This window comes from Triticum aestivum, chromosome 6B (genome assembly GCF_018294505.1).
Source record: "Triticum aestivum cultivar Chinese Spring chromosome 6B, IWGSC CS RefSeq v2.1, whole genome shotgun sequence".
NCBI classification, from domain to species: domain Eukaryota; kingdom Viridiplantae; phylum Streptophyta; class Magnoliopsida; order Poales; family Poaceae; genus Triticum; species Triticum aestivum.
This window is the reverse complement of record NC_057810.1, coordinates 462,782,398-462,790,055: the sequence shown is the minus strand read 5'-3', so window position 1 is coordinate 462,790,055 and position 7,658 is coordinate 462,782,398. Positions and strand designations below refer to the sequence as shown.

Here is a 7,658-nt window from a genome sequence, read left to right as displayed (position 1 = left end):
CTTTTCAGGCAAGATTCTACAGAATCAGGATTCTGCAAAATTCTCCCAAAATCTGCTTCTCCCAGAATCTGCCGTCGAGTTCTTTTCAGAGATTGTAGTTTGAGATTCCAGAAAGTGTTGTGTGTTGAAATGTCTGTACTATCCTTAGACAAAATTTTCTTGGATGAAATGTATTTTATCTATCAACAATAGCTAGCATCAATTCAAGCATTATTCAAGCATGAAGAAACAGAGAGATGTAAAAAGGCGGGCTCATCGTGAGTGTCGGCGTCAAACTTTGCGGGACGGGGCTGAGGGCCGGGACGGACTGAGGGGCAAGGAGGAGCTGAGGAGGGAAGCTGGCCGGCGGGGGCACGACGGCTTGGCTGGCCGGCGGGGGCGGTGACGGCTTGGCCTGGCCGGCGGCGACGTGGCAACCCTAGCCGCTGCCGCGCAGCGGACGGGGCGGGGTGAACTGCTGGGCGAGGAGGGCGGGGCGGACCGGGCAAGGGAGGCTGGCCGGCGGGGGCGAGGACGGGCTGGCCGGCGAGGGCGGCTCGAAGGTCCGCTGCCCCGATGCGGTGCGGGAACTGGGAGACGAGTGCGCGGTTGGGTGCGTCCGCTCGTTGACTGTGGGGTGGCATTTTGACCGTAAATATGTGATACAATAGGGGTACAACTATACTTCGAAATGTTTTCTTTGGTGGGACTAGCCAGAATCCTGAGATTGTGGGAGAAGCCAGGTATATTGGGATTTTGGGATTGCACTAGGATTTTACAGAATCCGATTGAGATTTTGGAAGTTCAATCGAGTTCTTTTCGCTCGGGATTTTCGGGACCGAGATTCTCGATAATCTGCTCAAAAGAACTGGGCCTTACTCTGGTGGCAGCTGGTAAATCGTCCGTTTCTTTTACACGCACAGGCTTGGGTTGAGACTGCATGACCGGTGGGCTCGTTCGTCGGTAGGACCAAGGAGCAGTGTGTGGGTTGCGCGGGCACCACATCGGCGAGTGGCTGGGGCTGGGTCGAACAGGTGAAAACCTAGCACGCGCACGCACATGACCTTCCTTCTCCTCACTTTTACTCCCTCGTCCTACCTGCCGCCGTCATCTCCTCCTCTTCCCCTCTCTCCCTCTCGTAGCGCCTCCACCTCGACTTCCTTCTCTTGGTCGTCCACGCATCCAGCGAGGGGCATGGTTCCAGATCGGGCGTTGCCATGGAGAGCAGGGGCGGCAGGACGGTTGGCTGAAGGAGCCGGGGAGGCCTGCGGTCGGGGGAAGGAGCAGCAAGGCCTGAGACGAGGAGAAGCCAGCGATGGCGACAAGAAGCAGCAGTGGCAGCGCTCCATGTCGGCGGGCCTCTCCATCTTCCCTGCAGCTCCATGACCGGTGGCAGGCGGGAGGAGTATAGACCGACCCTGTTCGTCATGGAGGCCCTTCTGACGCCGCGAGCCAGGGGACTCCGCCCTGCTCAACCCGAGGGCGCCGCCCCTTCCCCACCCATGGCGGAGGAGGGTGGCGGCACAGACCAGTGGAGGGGAATGGGAAGATGTGAGATGTGGCTCGGGGGAGCAAAGGGGAGGACGACGGCGAGAAAATTGATGATCTATGTGTAATAATCTATGCTTGATGATCTGCTCAATTTTTTCCTGACATTTACCTTCAGTCCTTGATTAGTTCTTTTGTGCAAAGAGGGTAAGTGTTTGAAAGCTACATATTTACTTCTTTTGGATCTCTACAGGTGTTGAGAACTTCGCTGCAGGTCAAAGAGACATGGATCCTTGACAAACAGAGGTATGGCTATTCTCTTGCATCCTGTTCAGTGCCATGTGTCTTGGATCTTCTTTTCCACACATTCAGCTTCAAGCTTCAATCGTCAGTAAAGTCCAGTACCTTATTTCCTTGTGAGCAATAGATCGAGCCAACATCTATTTCATTAATCCTATCAGTTCAATAACATTCATTAGAGAAACAAAGGAATCAATGACCAGTGACCAATTCAAATGATAAAATAAAAAAATTCAAATAACGTAAGTGTCAATTTCACTCAGTATTGAAAGTTACTACTATCTAGACGGTTTGCATACGCCAAAATTTGGAAGCTGCAGTTTTCCAGTTTGATCTAACAGTAAATTGTAAAAGATGTAACAAAGAGTTAGTTGCCCATTTAGTGGATTCACAGTTAGTGTTTGATGGAATGCCACTGGGATGTCTGAATTCTGTTTTCAGATATGGCCGTCATGTTAAATGGCTGATGCAGTGCATTAAGTGTTCGCCATCTACTAAAGCAAAGATACAATAACCTGATTAGACAAGCAGTTCCAGTCCGTGGGGTACAAGAACGACTGGGTGAGCTCGCTAGACCAGACTCAGGACTGTGTTGATCGCCTACACCTCAAGGTGGAGCCGGAGGACAAGCGGCACATTGCCCTCTGGCCATCCCACCCCAAAAACTTTGGGTGGCTGATCCATAGAGTGATGTCGACTTCACAAATTTCCCAGCTCGAAGAAGGATTTGTTGAACAATCATTAAAACACATTTTTTCCTTTTTGATTTTTTTTAAAACATATACTGTTGCGTTGCAGGGATGTTCTGGACTAACATAGTAGGTTCTCTCCTTCATAGAAAGGAACTATTTAGAATCTCCTGATTCCTCCTTTTTGTTGCTTAATTTATATGTGTAGTTCATGTTCCAGTTTGTGTTCCAAAAAGTTGTTCAACTGTTATACGCTAAATCAATACTGTCTCACACGGTGGTGGTTCATAATTTATCTCTCTCTCTCTCGATCCTGCATTTCTAAGTATATATAGGTCATGTCGTTGATCACATGGTATTCTTGCTTTGTGGTAATTAAGTGTACTGTGGTGAGGAGCTGACATTGCTTATATTCTCAACTCAAGTATCATTCATGTATTTAGTTATTTACTATGGGCACCAACCAATTTTGGGACTACCGTGTATATTGTGTTCTTCTATTCTTCAAGAAAGTCATTCTTGGGCATTATCCTGCAAGGAATTGTGTAACCATCCCAGTAGTTGCTGGCACACTTGATTTTGAATATTTTTCTGCTGTAACTTGCACTGGGGACTGACGACTAATGTCGCCAAATTTTATCTTTGTTGCCAGTTTGGTGGATGTGCAGCCTTTTGTCATTCTGGTGTATTTTCATTGCAAATAACAAGAAGGCAATCTCAACTTGTTCATTGATCTCTTCCAGACCATGGTTCATACATCTATGATTGCAACTGCCAATTAAAACAATATGACGTACAATAATACAGGTTGCACATCTGATACTGAAGTTTCATGGTTCCAGACAGAGGTATGCAACATAAACACTTGAGCAGTCCTTCTTTTTGTTTCTCAAATTTTCATCCATTATTTGTTATCTGATACTGAAGTTTCATGGTTCCAGGGGATGCCAAATTTCTATAGTTACTTATTTTCTCAATCCAAAAGACATACCTTCAGTATATTGTACTCCCTCCGTCCCAAAATAAGTGTCTCAACATTAGTACAAGTTAGTACAAAGTTGAGCCACTGATTTTGGGACATGGGGAGTATATATAACTAATTGTCTAGAACTATTTTTGCTTTTTGTAAAGAAGCAGTGCATACCATGTCATAATTGAGATGATGGTTTCATATTGGAAATATATGGTGCATTCATACAAGAGCCCATGCTGGGCAGACTTATTTCTCCGTGGCATGGGTTTAAATGTAGTAACTTGTGTTTATGCTTTACTTTCCGGTGCTTAGCAGTGCCCTTGTCAAGTATATAGGGACGGAAAATGCTATTCATCATGACAATCTTAGGCGATGTTCAGCAAAAATTGAGGCACTATACCGACTAAATGTTCAGGCTTTCTCCAAACAGCGGAGATTCAAGGTGATTAATAGTCAAATAGAACTTCTCTCCATTCGTGTCTAAAGAGAAGGTATAAGTGATGGTCGGCCTGGTGATGAGGGCATCAAGACAAAGTGATTAATTCGCAACTCTGTTCTTGATTGGTTTTTACAAATACACAAGGTACTACCGTTTCCTTCTATGTTTAAATGGCTTTGTGAGCACAACTATTTGGAAATTCTGCGATTCATGGTGGAAGCAAGCATCTTTGTTTTCCCGGCCGAAAATACTTAGTTTCATAGATTTTCTGAGTCGACCATTTCTTAGATTTTCTGAGTTCAGAGCTGAATTGAGCATTTCTTAGATTTCCTGAGTTCAGAGCTTTTATTATCTCTTCGGTAATCTGTAGAAGTTTACTTTTCCTGTGGCGTCCATTCATTTCGAAAGCTATTTGCATGCACACTGGCATGTCATTGTTTGTGTGCCCCCTTACTGCTTCTTACTCCATTTATAAGTGGTGAAAAATATTTTCCCGAGTTGAATTTTATGTATGAAGCCTCTTGTTGAAAGGCCTTCTTCTATTGTATACTGACGTTTGCATTGCATGATAAAGCTATATCAACACTGCTCTTTGTTTTGTTGTTCACTTTTGTATTTCCCTTTGGAAATGACAAAAGTGGGGTTTTCTTTTGTAGCTTGCTGGATTTCTTAGTTAGGGGAAGTTGTTTAATAAATGATATTGCCAGTATTTTGCCTACATGGCTAAAGAAGAAACCAAACCAAGGAAAATCTGGATTTTTTTTATAGTATCCCACATAATGCAAAACAATCGATCCAGATTTTACACATAACTTGATTCATTCGTGTTTTGTTTATTTGTGTTCTGGTACTAGCACAGTTGGTGACTTAAGCTTCATCAATATCAGATGTTCTTTTTTTCTTGCTTGCACAGTTGGTGACTTGAGCTTCATCAATATCAGTTGTTTTTTTCATTCGTAAACAGAGTAGCATCACACGAGTTCCAAGTTTTATGGCAGGTTATTGTAATGTATCTTCAGAGATGTACATTAGAGAAATTGTCAGCCAACAATTGAATTAGGTATACATGAAGCTATATATATATTTACTAATCAATCATTTCCCTTATCTCTATCTAATTTAAACATTGCACAATGATTCACCCCCTGTTTTTAGCTTACACTGAAATCTGAATTCAGTTGTGTGCATGTATGTTTCCCTGAAATACCTCTAGCCAAAGAGGTGTTTGGATGACAGTGTTAGAATGACAATAAACACCTCTTTGGCTAGAGTTAGTTTAGGGTTAGTCATTGTTTAGTATCATTGTTATTTAGGAAATGTAGGATAGCGTAGGATTTATTCTACCTTGACTTGTAATCCAAGATGACCATGTACTCCTATATATATGCCCACGAGACTCAATCAATACAATCAACTATTCGACCAATCTATCTCTCTCCCTTTTAACTGCCATGAGCTAGAAACTAACTCTAACCTCTAGCTAAGTTAGAGTATCAAACAGTGCCATTGTTAAATCAAATGGAAAGCCATGTTCAATACTTCCTCCGGTCCTTTTTACTATGCATATAAAAACTGTCTGAAGTCAAACCTCATAAAGTTTGACCTTATTTATATGAAAAAAAATCAACATCTACCATGCTAAAGTTATACAATATGTAAATTTAAGTCATGACACATGTACTGATATTTATTTCATATTGTGAATGTTGGTATTTTGTTTTGTAAAGTTGGTCAAACTTTACGAGGCAGACAAATCTTATATGCAAACTAAAAAGATTCAGAGGGAGTACAACATGCTTAACAACAACCAAATATAGTCATTCATAGAGCTATTGTTAAATTTGGTATTGATGAAATTGAATTGCATAGTTCATACTAGCACATATAGAACATCACACTATTAATAGTTGAAATAAACAAGGCATACTACAGACAACCAAAGATGGCAATTGAAAACTGGACATATGCTAACTACAAACAACCGAACAACCATAAACCATAGAAATAAACAAGGTGTAATGCAAACAACCAAATATAGCAATAAATACTGGATAGGTTCTCACTACAAAAGGGGTTTGAGAAAACAAATCATGGGTTTCCTCACTTGTCACAGATTGGCTCTTCCTCGTGGTCGCCGTTGATGAGGTCTGACTTGACAGCCCAGCATCCCAAGCCAGCGTCGTAGAATGTGTCCTTCAGAAATGACAAAAGGGGCTCCATGGGGATGAAGGATGGAAAATTGTTCATAACGAGCCACAGGAGATCAGCGGCAGGGCCATTGATGGGATCGATGGCTATCGAACCCGAAGGGTTGGGGGTGGGCAACTTAACCTATGACTAACCCGTATCAAGTTGTTGGTGTCGATGACCTCGATGTTGTAGCCGGCGTCCGTGACATTCCAGAATACTCTAGTCTGCTGATTGAAAGGCTCAATCTAGGTCCAATCATCGTCGTCAGCTTCCTCGGCGGACACCTCGCCGACGTCGGGCGAAAAGGCCATGGTAAAGCTCTTTTGGGCCATTCGCTCCTCTAGCTCCCTGGGAAGCATAGTCGGGCTTAGTCTACGACGCTCTGGAGTGGGGAAGGGGTGGGGATGGGGATCTCTAGGAAAGGGGCATTTGCAGGCATCGTCTAAGAAACTCAGGGCGGCGAGGGTATGTATATCGGTGGGTAAACTGCACGGGCAGACCGGCAGAGGTTGACGATGGAGGCGGCACATCGGTGACCTAGCTAGGTTTGGAGCGAGGGAGGGATGGTGTGTATGTGTGTGAGCGGGGGTTAGGGGTGAGCGAAGGAGTTAGGGTGTGTGTGGAGGGGGTCCAAGGTGGTGTTTGAGGAAATGTCGCGGGTACTGAAAATTTTACTAGGCGGGAGTAAAATGGCGGGGCAACCGAAAATTTGGATCAAGGGATTGAAGAAGAGTGGGGCGGGAGTAACGAACTTCACACACGGTTAAAACATAATAATCGTGTGCTATCAAACAGAAAAACACTCCAGCTAAGTAGATATTTTTTAGATTGCGAGGGATGGAGGCGGGAGTAAAATGCCGAGGCTACTGAAAATTTGGATCTACTTATTGAAGGAAAGCGGGAGTAATAGACATCGCACATGGTCCAGACATACTAATCGTGTGCTATCAAACAGAAAAACCATCTACGCATGTAGATATTATTGAGATTGCGAGGGGGTACATATTTTCGAGAGGGAGAGGGGGAAGCCTCATGGAGCCGAATCTACTATGATCATGTGGGTGACAGGGGCAGGGGTGCAGCACACGGGTAGTCCTAGGGAACCATGTCTGTTTCGTACCCGATCGCAAACAATTGTTGCGTCCGACTCGTCTGTTGTTTATAAATTTGGCCAAGAAATGCAGGAAAGGGTCAGAACACGAACACACTTGCATGTGGACCAAATATATGTATGAAAAGGGTGGTTTGATGTTCAAATACCCAATGCACAACTTTGATGTGGCACCTGTCACAGAAAGCGCATGTTATTATTGCTAGCCCCCCCCCCCCCCCCCGAAACACACACACACACACACTTCGTGTTGTCGGGAGGGGAATCCTAGCTATGAACGCATGCCCCCAAATAGCTAGGTCTGACAGACATCTCACCGTACCGTAACACTAAACCTAAGGAGTACATCAACCCCCCTCCCCCCTTTGCTTCCGATCAAATGTGGACCGTGCGCGGGCCCATAGATGTGTTCTTGCTACTTCTTGAGCATGTGTTGGTTTCCCCTTGAAGAGGAAAGGGTGATGCAACAAAGTAGCGTAAGTATTTCCC

The 7,658-nt window shown here is 44.3% G+C and overlaps 1 long non-coding RNA gene across 2 annotated transcripts; it reads left to right on the top strand.

Annotated features, from left to right (window-relative positions):
• Positions 1–1,042: 1,042 nt before the first annotated feature.
• On the top strand, positions 1,043–5,041 carry LOC123137475 (uncharacterized). Of its 2 annotated transcripts, XR_006468313.1 has the most exons (4): positions 1,043–1,591; positions 1,721–1,773; positions 3,109–3,304; positions 3,398–5,041. It is a non-coding gene; the product is annotated as an uncharacterized lncRNA (long non-coding RNA). The 2 variants fall into 2 exon arrangements; XR_006468312.1 differs by having other exon boundaries at positions 3,109–5,041.
• Positions 5,042–7,658: the final 2,617 nt, after the last annotated feature.